At 42.1% G+C, this 12,162-nt stretch overlaps 1 long non-coding RNA gene across 1 annotated transcript; it reads left to right on the plus strand.

Moving 5' to 3' along the window:
* The first annotated feature begins 2,684 nt into the window (after positions 1–2,684).
* LOC140524110 (uncharacterized) lies at positions 2,685–11,269 on the plus strand. Its single transcript, XR_011973568.1, has 3 exons — positions 2,685–2,835; positions 8,830–8,862; positions 10,155–11,269. It is a non-coding gene; the product is annotated as an uncharacterized lncRNA (long non-coding RNA).
* The last annotated feature ends 893 nt before the right edge of the window (positions 11,270–12,162 follow it).

Raw genomic sequence — 12,162 nt, forward strand, 5'->3', positions numbered from 1 at the left:
CCATCAATTAAAGATACATTGTTCAGGTGTTCTTCCAATCTGATAAGCCTTTAGTAAGCATGGAGACGCTTAGCCCTGTGCTAAGTGCTGGGGATACAATCAGTAAGAAAAAAAAAAAGAGAGACAGATCCTGACCTCAGGAAGCCTACCGTCTGGCTGTTTATTGTTGCTTGTCCTTCATTCTCAAAGAGGACCATGATATCACAAAAGTGATGCCAGGACTTGAAAGTGAATTGGATTTAAGTGAGGCAAGACTGTGCAAAGGCATCAGCCTCACTCTCTCCTCTACAGCCACCTGGGTCCAGTAGCAAGATAGGAAAACTGGAGATGACCCTGGAAACAGTAGTAAACCTTGGCATTTTTAAGCCAAGGTCTATCCCAGGTCTCAGTTTGACTGAGGCAACACCCATTCGGTGATTAAAGCTAGGTAAGAAATAGGCAGAGAATGACCTCTTTTACCTAATAAAATCAATCAATTAATCTGGGAAGGGAAGATCCTCATGTAGTTTCTGGACAAAACAGAAACAATTGTTATTTATACTCACTCTGAATCATCAGGGTCCAAACAATGATCAAGTAAGACTTGGACTGGAACCTGTTGTTGGCCAATCAATGAGAGCCAGAGTGATATGGGTTTAAGGCATGATCCTTAAGAAACAAGTCTAGCCTGCAAACCCCAAAATATTTGTGAGGTTTCAGCGATCAGAAATTTACATTCCTTTGGCCAGAGTACCTGCAGGTTATAGTATGATACCCTATATGGACGGAGAGGATAGAAAGGAGGGAAGGAGCTTCATTGACCAACTGGAATTAGCCAGTTGGCTCCTGAGGGTAGATAACACACAAAAGGAGGCAGGAAAGTGTGGGGGAGGAGACACACCAGGAGGTACATGGCATGAGGACATGGAGTTGAAACCAGGCAAAGCAGGAGATACAAAGTGCAACGGTCTCAGAGCCTTGTTTCTGCCCTCTACAAAAGAAGGCATTGGGAGGAGGCTGATGTAGGTCTCCATTCAGAGAGGAGAGGAGGCTAAGCAAGGTGGTTTGAATCAAGACTCAAGTGAGCAGCACCATGATTCCATTAGCAGTGATGAGCTTCACCTGGGAGGGGCACCGTGTTCCAGAGAGCTGAAATAAGACAGCAGCAGATGAAAAATACAGCGTAGGCCTTTGGCAGACTAGTGATACCTACGGACCCTTCTCAGAATAATACATTAAAAAAAATTCATAACGGAAAGAAATGCTAGATTTCAGTTACAGGTTAGTGAAAAATAAGATGTATTTTTTTTCCAATCCAAGGTCACAGATGCCCTGAAATCTATCCCTGGACTCTGCTAGTTCTAAATCTATGATAGGATGACATCTTGGATGTCCATGGACACCAAGCTGAGCCCCTGTTACAGGATATCAAGCTCTTTTTGTTACCAGTTATTTTAGAGAGATTAATGTCCTTCAACACAGGCAAGGAGACTCGACTCATGATTGAGCCCTGGGCTAAGAGCTTTACAAATATCATTTCATTCGATTTTCATAACAACCCTTGGGTGGCAGGTGCTATTATTATCTTTATTTTACAGCTGGGGAAACCAAGGCATACAGTGGTGAAGTGACTTGCCCAGGGTCACACAGCTAGTGAAAGTGTGAGGTCAGACTTGAACTCAGGTCTTCCTGACTCCAGGCCCAGCACTCTTTCTCCATCCGTTGCACCACCTAGCCCAAGTGGCATGGAGAAGAAATTCTGGAGTGTAGTGCTCTTGAGGGAGGAGAGTAGAATTAAGAAAAACGTGAGGAGTGAGAGATCTTGAGTGGCAGGAAGACGGAGCCCCATTAATGAGGATTGGGGGACAGTAATGAACTAGCAAAAGGGAGGCGGGAGCAGGTCAAAGACAAAACAGTTGGCTTTTTGGTAACTATTGGCATGCCCTGAAAGTCAGCCCTTGGGGGGGGGGGTCTTAGTGGGGAACACTGAGGAAGGTGGCATTCCCTTGGAAAACTACTTGATGTTGACCTTCTCAGCACCAGTTTCTGTATCTGTTCCCAGCTATAGGTAAGTAATCTACAGACCTAGAGGCCAGGGTGGGGATATCCAAGACCATGGTCAGTGGCAGTCTCCCTGTATGTATTTTTAAAAATCTTTCTCTTCCATCCTTTTTACCTACTTGTTCTTCACTCTCATTTCCCCTTCCCTTTCTTCCTCTGATCTCCCCAGGCCTCAGACCTGTCAATGGTTCCTCCCCATCAGTGCTGTTTGGTCCCACAGGTAGTGCTTGGCCTAGAGAGCCCTGGTCTGTGATGAGTTTCTCTGCTGAGCCTGGATCCTGACTGTCCCTTCTCTGAGGAAGGAGAAAGGGTGGAGATATAAACACTCTGGTTGGCTTCCCCCGCAATAGGCTGAACATTAATTCGTGTAATATAGGCAAAGCATCCTCCACCACTACGTTCTTATTGCAGTAATTGTCACCATCAAGCGTGCTATTATGCTCGCTGAATGGTTTCAGTCCAAAACCACTTAATGAGAGTGTTTTTGCACCATGGTCCTAAGCGTGTCTGTAGTTGGAAAAAAAAAAAGTAGAAGTGTCATAATAAGTCTTCCAGAACAATGCAGGGCTGCTGACTCACTGACAAAATAATCTCTGTGATTATAATGGGGCCCAGGTAAACACAAAGCATGTAGGTTTTCTTATGAGCCTGGGTGAACAACACAGAAGCTCTGCTATAGGGACTTATTTTTGGCATCTCACGGAGGAACTCCTGTTCTAAAACATCCAGAAGTCCTTGCTCAGGGGAAGGAGGAGAGAAACTTCACCAAAAGGAATATAATTGTCTGGCATGTAGGTGAGTGATTAGATTCATTCCATGCAGCTCCAGGAAGCATAGCTAGGACCCGTGTCTTCCTGTAACTTTTTTGTGGGTGTGCATAAGACCAGTAGTTTGTATCCTAACAATATAAACCCTATAATTAGAGTAGATCTATGTGAAACTGTGCCTCTGATCCTTAAAATCCCAGAAAGAACTGAAAGGAAGATAGGAGGGAGTTTACAGAAGGGGTAATTGTGAGCATTTAGAAAGGAAAAAAGGTGATCACAGTGAGCGAGCATGAGTTCTTTAAAAAACAAATCAATTAGGACTTCTCAATAAAAATGGCTGCCTGAATGGGAGGCTGGCCATTTACCTCTTACATAACTATAAGAGCAAAATCCTGAAATTCGTGCAAGGTCTAATCACGACCAAGAAATACGATAAGAAACTACAGTGATTTCTTCCACCCAAGCACTGTGCAAAAGAGGTCAACCAAAAATCCATAAATAATAAAAAGGGGGCCCCCTCAAGCAAAATGAACACTAGAATGACCAAAGGTGGCTAGGGATATTCATGGCTGGCAAAGATGTGCCTGAAGGCAGTAGGAATGGAATGCTTTTCCAAGAAAGTCCTGGGGGGGGGGGGGGGGTGTCAGTCAGAAAGCCCTAAGGTAGAGACCTTAAAAAATCCTTAGAGAGGACTAGTAGGCAACAACCAGGCCTAGGGAGACCATAGAGCTTAGACCAAGATAGTCCAGGCCCAGGTATTCTGAAGTCCTTAACATTTCCTTGAGAGGACAGAGAAGGCTGTGAAGATGCAGTCTTCTGAACTGTAAAGATCCATGGAGGCTGAACGCCGAAATGTGGAAGTCAGTGAAAGAACCCAGGCATGCCAGGGTAAGATCAAGCAGGGCCACTCAAGGTTCACTCAGATTCAGCAGGGAACAGAACCTGGTCCTGGCACAAAGCCCCAATTTAGGAACCAAAGCTGGAGAAATGAGTAAATCAAAGAAAACACCAACCAGTATTTTTTTTTTATTATTGCAAATTTAAATCCTTAATGATTGTAAACAGAGACTCAAGGGGGAAATGGATTTTTTCCATTTCCATTTTTATTTCTATTTTTCTACTCAAAGATTACATAAGTAGTTAAAAGCATTGAAGCAGATGATAATAAATGAAGTAAAAACTCCAAAGGAAAAAATTAGGAGAATAAGTAGCTTAGATGAGAAAGTGGTAAATCTGACCCAAGAAATAGAATCCCAGAAAATGAGAACAGACCAAAAATAAATCAATAGCTTCAGACAGAAAGAAATAATAGAATGAAATAAAAAGATTGAAAAAATAGAAGGAAATATAAGGCATAGGATATATTTTTAAAAAACTGAACTGAGAAACAGCAAGTCATGGAGAAATCATATAAGAATCATTGAACTCCCTGAAAGCTATGAACAAAAAAAAGCCAAACTCTTTATTTTAAGAAATGATACACAAAAACTGCCAAGGTGTATTAGGACCAAAGGATGAAAGGAAGACAGAAGCAATCTGCAGATCACATACTGAAATGGGCCCCAAAAGGTCCAAGAATGGTAAAGTCAAAATCCAGAGCTCTCATATCAAAGAAAGAAATGCTGCAAACATCCAGAAAGAAGCAGTTCAAGTGCCGAGGAACTATACTCAAGAACCACCAGTTTCATGAAAAACAACACTTTTACCAGGGATTTGGATGAAGACACAGTAGGTCATGGATCACTGGGTCAAGCCATCATAGATTTAGACCTGAAAGGTTCCTTAGACTTCAGAGAATAGCTGGACTTGGAGTGAGAGGATCCAGATTTGAATACCGACTTTGCCATTTACTACCTTGTGACCTTGAGCAAGGTCAGCCTTGTCTGAATTCATGGATGATACAAACCTGGCACACTGGATAACAGAATCAGGAGCCCATAGGATTTTGATGACCTGAAACAGTGGACTGAACTTAACAAGATGGCCAATATAAAGTTCTATACGTGGGTTTTTATAAAAATGATAGTTTAGGTTATAGGATGACAGAGACAGAAATAGGAAATATTTCCTATGAATAAGACATAGGAATTTGGAAACTGCTAGAAAGACCTCCTTCTGGATGGTCATTTGTTGTGTGTGGCATACTAGAGATTTTCTATGTGGATTTGTTTAGTTATTGAGTCAATCTTAGTCGTGTCTAACTCTGTGACCCAATTTGGTCACAAATCTCGGCAGAGATAGTGGAATGGTTTGTCATTTCCTTCTCCAGCTCATTTTACAAATTAAGAAATTGAGGCAAACAGGGTTAAGTGACTTGCTCAGGATCACACAACTAGTTAAGTGTCTGAGTTCATATTTGAACTCAGGAAGACGAGTCTTTCAAAGGCAGACTCAGTACTCTATCTACTGCACCACCTAACTTCTCCATCTTTGTGGATGGGCTGGACTAGATGGATCTTGAAGTTCCTTCCAGCTCCTGAATTCTGAGACATAAAATGAAGTAGCAGTCTGACATGACAACCAAAAAGGCCTAGAGTAACCTTAAGCTACATTAACAGAACTAATGATCAGAGCAAGGGAAGTAATCAAGTCCTTGAGCTCCGTCCTGGTCAGACCACATCTGCAGTTTTGTGTGCAGTTCTGGATACCACATTTTAAAAGGGATATTGAGAAACCAGGAAGTCAGGAAGACCGTAACTCATAATGGGTCCAGAAGCTGGTGACAGTGACAGTGAGATTAGTCAAAGGAACTGCAATGCTTAACCTGGAGAAAAGAAGGCTGAGGTGGGTGCCGAAGGGGACATGTGATCACTGTGTCATTTTTAAGGGTCATCATGTTGACAAGGAGTTAGAATTGTTTTGCTTTACACTAAGTGGCAAAGTGAATAGACCAACAGGTCCGGAATCACAATGCAGCCTCAGGAACTTACTAAGTATGTGACTTGGGCAAGTTCCTTAACCTGCCTGCTTCCTCATTGTAAAATAGGTATGATAATAGTACTGGCCTCCCAGCACTATTCCCAGTACTGTCCGGAGCATGAGTGAGCTAATATTTCTAAAATGTTTTGCAAACTTTATAAATACCTAGCTATTAAGGTAAAGACTAAGATCAGTGAAAAGAAGGTGAAATTTGGAGTCAGAGGTCCTGGGTTCAAATTCTGACTTTTACTACTAACTACCTGTGTTACCTGAGATAAGTTACTTGACTTTTCTGGGCTTTAGTTTCCTCATTTGTAAAATGGAAGGATCCTAAAATTCAGAATTGATAGACACCTTTGAGGTCATCTAGCACATACCTCTCCTTTGTCTAAAGGGGAAATTGAACCCAGATCCTCTTACTCCAAATCCAGCATTCTTTGGACTGTAACCATGTTGAGGTCCAAGGTCACTTTCAGCTCTGAACCTATCATGCTATGATCCAAATAAAAACTACAGTGAGGGAGATTCCAGTTTGAAGTAACTTTTCAGCCATATCTGACTTTTCATGGCCCCATTTGGGGTTTTCTTGGCAAAGATACCAAAGTAGTTTGTTATTTCCTTCTGCAGCTCGTTTTACAGATGAGAAAACTGAGGCAAACAGGGTTAAGTGACTTGTCCATGGTCCTACAACTAGTGAATGTCTGAAGCTGGATTTGAACTCAGGGAGATGAGTTTTCCTGACTCCAGGCCTGGCACCCTATTCACTACACCACCTAGCTGCCCCTTAACATAACTAGAAACTCTCCAACAATAAAATGGTTTGAGTATGAAATGGTTTTATATCTGGGGCTATCGTGAGTTTCCTGTCATAGAAGCTATTCAAGGAAAAGCTAGATGGCCTCTTGTTGTCCGTGGGTTTCATGCTTTACGTGAGAGTTGGTCTAGATCAGGGGTGGGGAACCTGTGGCCTCAAGGTCACATGTGGCCTTCTAGGTCCTCAAGGGTGGCCATTTGATTAAATCCAAACTTCACAGAACAAATCCCCTTAATAAAAGGATTTGTTCTGTAAAACTTGGACTCAGTCAAAAGGCGGCATCCAAGGATTTCTTGGACTCTGAGAATCTGTTATCCAAGAGGAGGAGTCTAGCAAAGTAGATTTTCTGAATAATAGATTATACAGTAAGTCCTTCGGCCAAAAAGATATAGTAGTCAACTTTTTTTAGTTTAATAAACATAGGGTTTTTTTGTTGTTGTTGTTTTGAGAGTTGATCAGTATTTCCTCCTAAAAAAAAAAACCTGTCTTTTTTTTTTTCAATCCATATTTCCTGTGAGAGGGAGTATGGTGAAATGGATAGAAAGCTAACCTCTCTAGGTTCAAGCTTCTGACACATATTGTGACCCTGAGCAAGTCTTTAGCATCTCAGAAAACTTTCTTAGGCAGTAAGTTGCAGAAGAGTTGTAGGATCTGCATAGGAGAAGACAGCTTCCATATCAGGAATTGCCTATACCAATGAAGGCACAGTTCTGGTCCAAAATAGAAAAAAAGGGGGGAGAGGGAGGCAGCTAGGTAGCACAGTGAGTAAGGCACCATGAATAAAGTTCAAATTTGACATCAGATATTTATTAGCTGTATAACCCTGGGCAAGTCACTTAATCCTGCTTACCTCAGTTTCCTTGTCTGTAAAATGAGCTGGAGAAGGAAATGGAAAACCCCCTCCAGTATCTTTGCCAAGTAAACCCCAAATGGGGTCATAAAAAGGCAGATATGACTGAAAAACAGCAACAGAAAAAAATGATGATGCTTTCTAGTGGAGGGGTCATGGGAAACAAAGCTCTCCAAAGAATTTAAGTTGGAGGTCACCCAAAAGGTCTTGGAGAGGCACATGGTAGATGTAAGTAGCCTGCAACATGCAGATATTACCAATTCAATGCACCACACATTATTAAAAGTAAAACAGTTTCTGCTCTCAAGGGGTTTCCCTTCTGGATGTAAGGGTGGGGTAGGAAAGAGCAGGGTGGGAAGAGCACTGACAGCTGGATTCCAAGAGGAGGCAGCACCCAAATAAAACTTGAAAGGAGCCAAGTACTCTAAAAGGCAGAGGTGAGAAAGGAGTGTGTTCCAGGCATGAGGGCATAGCCTAGGCAAAAGCACAGTGATGGAAGAGGGTGTGCTGAGTTCAGGGACCACCTTGGCTGGAACACAGACGTATAAAGTGAGGTAAGAAAAAGTAAGGCAGGTGGTTGCCAGATTTTGTTTCTGTTCAGTGGTTTCAGTCCTGTCCAACTCTTCATGACCCCATTTGGGGTTTTCTTGGCAAAGATACTGGAGTGGTTTTCCATTTCCTTCTCTAGCTCATTTTACAGATGAGAAAACTGAGGCATGCAGGGTTAAGTGACTCACCTGGGGTCACACAGCTAGTGTCTAAAGTCAAATCTGAACTCAAGTCTTCTTGACTCTAGGTCCTGGCACTCTCTCCACTGCACCACCTAGCTGCCCCATGTCAAATTTGGGACAGCTTTAAATGCCAAAGCTACATTTTATCCTAGAGAAAACAGGGAGTCAGATTTTTTGACTCTTGCCTGATATTTCGATATCACTTACCAGTCATTAGAACTCAAGTGTTCCTTTCTTACCAAAGACCTTTGTCCTTGTATCTCTATTATATGTAGGAGGAAGAAGTGTGAAATTATCAGGCAAATGTTTGAGGTTAACTGAGACATTTGTTAAGTACCTACTATGTGTCAGACCCTGTCCTATGTCCTGGGGACACAGAAAAGTAAGATAACCTCTGATCTCAAGGAGCTTACATCTACTAGAGATGAGAAAGGGTCGATGGTCAACATGGCTCTACCTCTCCAAGCCATTGCCCTCATCACTGTAAGAAAGAATATAATGAAGTGTATTCGTATACTCAGTGCTGGCAAAGAATCGGGCAGATTAGGTCCTTGCCGTCTAGAAACTTACAAGCTAAAAGAAATGACCCTGCACTTATAATGTGCCCCTAGAGAAAGAATGAGGGGAAAGGAGTAAACATTTACTAAGAGCCTATTACATGTCCTACACTAGCTAATCTCTCTCTCTCTCTTTTTTTTTTTTTACCAGTATCTTATTTGGTCTTCACAACCACTGTAGAAGGTAGGTGCTCTTATTATCCCCATTTTACAGATAAGGAAACTGAGGCAGAGGGGAGTTAAATGACTTGCCCAGTGCCACATAGGCTAAGAAGTGCCTGAGACTGGATTTGAATTTTCCAATTACAGTCCTAGGCTCTATCCACTGGGCTGCCTTTGGCATATAGATACTAGAGTTAAAATATTAAATCAACACTTTACAAGTCAACTTCTACCCTAATAAACAGTTAAGCTGCTTGCAATATACTGAAACATAGTAGCTAGAAGGGATCTAGAAAGTATACTCCTCCCCAGACTGCAGCCTTCTTTCTTCCCTCACGAACTCCTACTCTACCTCATCCCAATCTCCGCTGTTCCGTGGGCATCTGCTAAGTTGGCCAGGGTGCAATCAATCTTGTGTGCTAAATAAATTGAAGATTCCAGGCAGTGATAAACTAGGCTCCGCTGTCGAGCAAAAGCAACCCATGTTAATCAAAGGGCTCACCACCTGGAACTAATTCCAAGTAGTCAGGTTCACAAGATTACAGCCAAGGAGAGGAAAAGAGATGTATCTCAAGAGAAGGGATTCAGGAAGCCCCAGGGATCGAAAGCCCCATCACCTCAGGGGCAGGTGATGGCAGTGGAAATGGAGAGAACAGGGTGTCTGACTACAGGGACAAGTCCAACAAAGAATCTGGGGCTGGGGAGGTGGGGCAGGCAGACCAGGATGCTCCTATTGGAGGCTGGGACTTTTACTTCTGCTCTGGTACCCCTCTCCATTACCTTGCCTGGTATTTAGACATCATCTGGCAATTCCTAGAACCGAAGACGTGTTCAGAGACATTTAGTTCTGTGTCCCCATCCCCACCCCTCCATGGTCTGATGTTGTCTGTTTAATGCCTCACTGGACAAGTAGACTAGGAATTTTTTTGGGGGGGGGGGTCCTTCAAAATCTGCTGATATTTTAAAGAAAGTAAGTTTTATTGATGCCTTTTTAAAAAAACGTTAAGACCATGGATTTATACCCCCTTTCCTACTGTCCCCAGATTTCCAAAAGTTAAGCCTTCTCCTGTTACCAAAGAGGGAAAAAGTTAACTGAACCACCTCTGACAATGTGTCCAACAATCTGCCTTGGGTGTCCCCCCCCTTCCACTACTAAGTTTGGTTGGTAGATTTTATTACCTATTCTCTAGAATTGTTGTTTTTTCAGGTACTTGGAGATCTCCCTTCAGTGATTTTTTTTTTCATTTACAATGTAATAGTCGTTATGTGTGTTGCTTTTTGGTCATTTGACTTTTTCTGCTTTCTTGTCTGCAGACTGCAGTTAGGGATATTCATCTTCCTGAATTCAAATCCGGTCTCGGACATTTATTAGCTGTGTGGCCCTACACAAGTCTTTTAACCCTGTTTGCCTCAGTTCCTCATCTGTAAAATGAGCTGCAGAAGAAATTGGTAAGCCACTTCAGTATTTCTTTGCCAAGAAAGTCCCAAGAGTTGAACACAACTGAAATAACTGTAGTTTGGACCACACTCCACCTAATGGCTGTTCCAAGGACTGCTGCTCAGGGACCATTGTTGTGTTAAATTGAGTTTTCCAGTCATCACAGTTTATTTTTACCAATCACTGTGTAGCTTTTGGGCAGTGAGTGACTGCATTTGAATTCACTGTTTCACATTACAATCAAAAGTGTTTTAAGATAAAAAAAAACTTTATGGGAAAACAAAGTACTGTTGGTGGAGCTGTGAAACTGATGAAGTCATTCGGGAAAGCACTTGGGAATTATCCCCCAAAAGTTATTTAACTGTGCAAAGGGCATGCCCTTTGACCCAATAATACCTCTGCTAGACCTATTCTCCAAAGAAAGAGGAAAATGACTCATATGTACAAAAATATCTACAGCACTTCTGTTTGTGGTGGCAAAGAACTGGAAACAGATCAGGGGTCTATTGATTGGGGAAAGGCCAAAGTTATGGCATAAGAATGTGATGGAGTACTATTGTGCTATGACAAAGGAGTAAGAGGACAATTCCAGAGAAAACTGGGAACACTTACATGAACTGATGCAGTATACAGTGAGCAGAACCAGAAGAACAATTCCCACAATAATTATAATATTGTAAAGACAATAACTTTGAAAGACTTCGGAATTCTGATCCACACAATGACCAAACACAGTTCTAGAGAACTCAGGATGAGATATGCTACCCATCTCCTGATAGAGAGATGATGGATTCAGAGTGCAGATTGAGATGTACTTTTCTGGATGTGGACAATGAGGGAATTTGTTTTGCTGGGTGATACAAGTTTGGAGAATTTGTTTTCTTGCTTTTTCAGTGGGTTTGTATTGAGGATAGAGGTTGAGGGGACATGAGGGAAAAAGGCAGATCTTTATTTTTAAATAAGATTAAAAATGTAATTTTTTAAAAAGGAAAACAGAAACTTTAAAAGTCCATCACTGGGTTCCACATATTCTTTTGACGCCAAATGTCTTTTAGGGTTGGTCTAGACCTGTTATTTTATTGGTGTAGGGAACTCTCAGGTGAGGAAACTCCCTTTACCAGTGTATCTGCAACTTGTGATTTTAGAGAGTCATCTGGGGGCACTGAGAGATTATGTTACTTATCAAGGTTTACATAATCAATCCGTGTAAGAAGTCTTCCTTACCTTGAAACCAACTCTCTTTCCCCTATGCCAGGGTTGGCATCTCTCTCTCTCTCTTTCTTATCAGTGTTAAGTGACTTTCCCAGGGTCACACAGCTAGTAAGTGTCTGGGGCTGAATTTAAACTTGGGTCCTCCTGACTCCAGGGCTGGTGCTCTATCCACTGTGTTATCTACCGGCCCCCCGGATATCTTTCTTAGAGGATTAGTTATATTTCCCAGAATAATGGTGTTTAAGAGATTTGATATTGCAACGAAATATGCATGTAATATTCTGTAAGTAATTATGTTTGGATTTTGCTTCATCACACTTTGCGTATCTCATGGAAATAGGAAAAATCTTTTCAGATACTAACCTGTGAATTTGCCTTCATTAAACTCAAGTTCCTCCTTCCTTCCTATACTTTAGTCTAAGGAGGAAGGAGCTATCTTTCCTCCACGCTTCCCTACTCTCTCCACCGGACATGTTCCACACCTTCTTCCATCCCTACCAATCAAAATCCTGCCCAGGCCAAATACTGTCTTCTGTGAATTCTCCCCTGATTATCCAGCATCCCAGCTGGTTCCATGCGAGCTAGGGCACTGGGCCACTTCCTTTTCTTGGAAGGGGCACTTTTCTACTTTGAATCTGTGCAGACTCTGGATGGGGATCAGTCCTAGGGGAG

The sequence above is a fragment of the Notamacropus eugenii genome, chromosome 2 (assembly GCF_028372415.1).
Source record: "Notamacropus eugenii isolate mMacEug1 chromosome 2, mMacEug1.pri_v2, whole genome shotgun sequence".
Lineage (NCBI taxonomy): Eukaryota > Metazoa > Chordata > Mammalia > Diprotodontia > Macropodidae > Notamacropus > Notamacropus eugenii.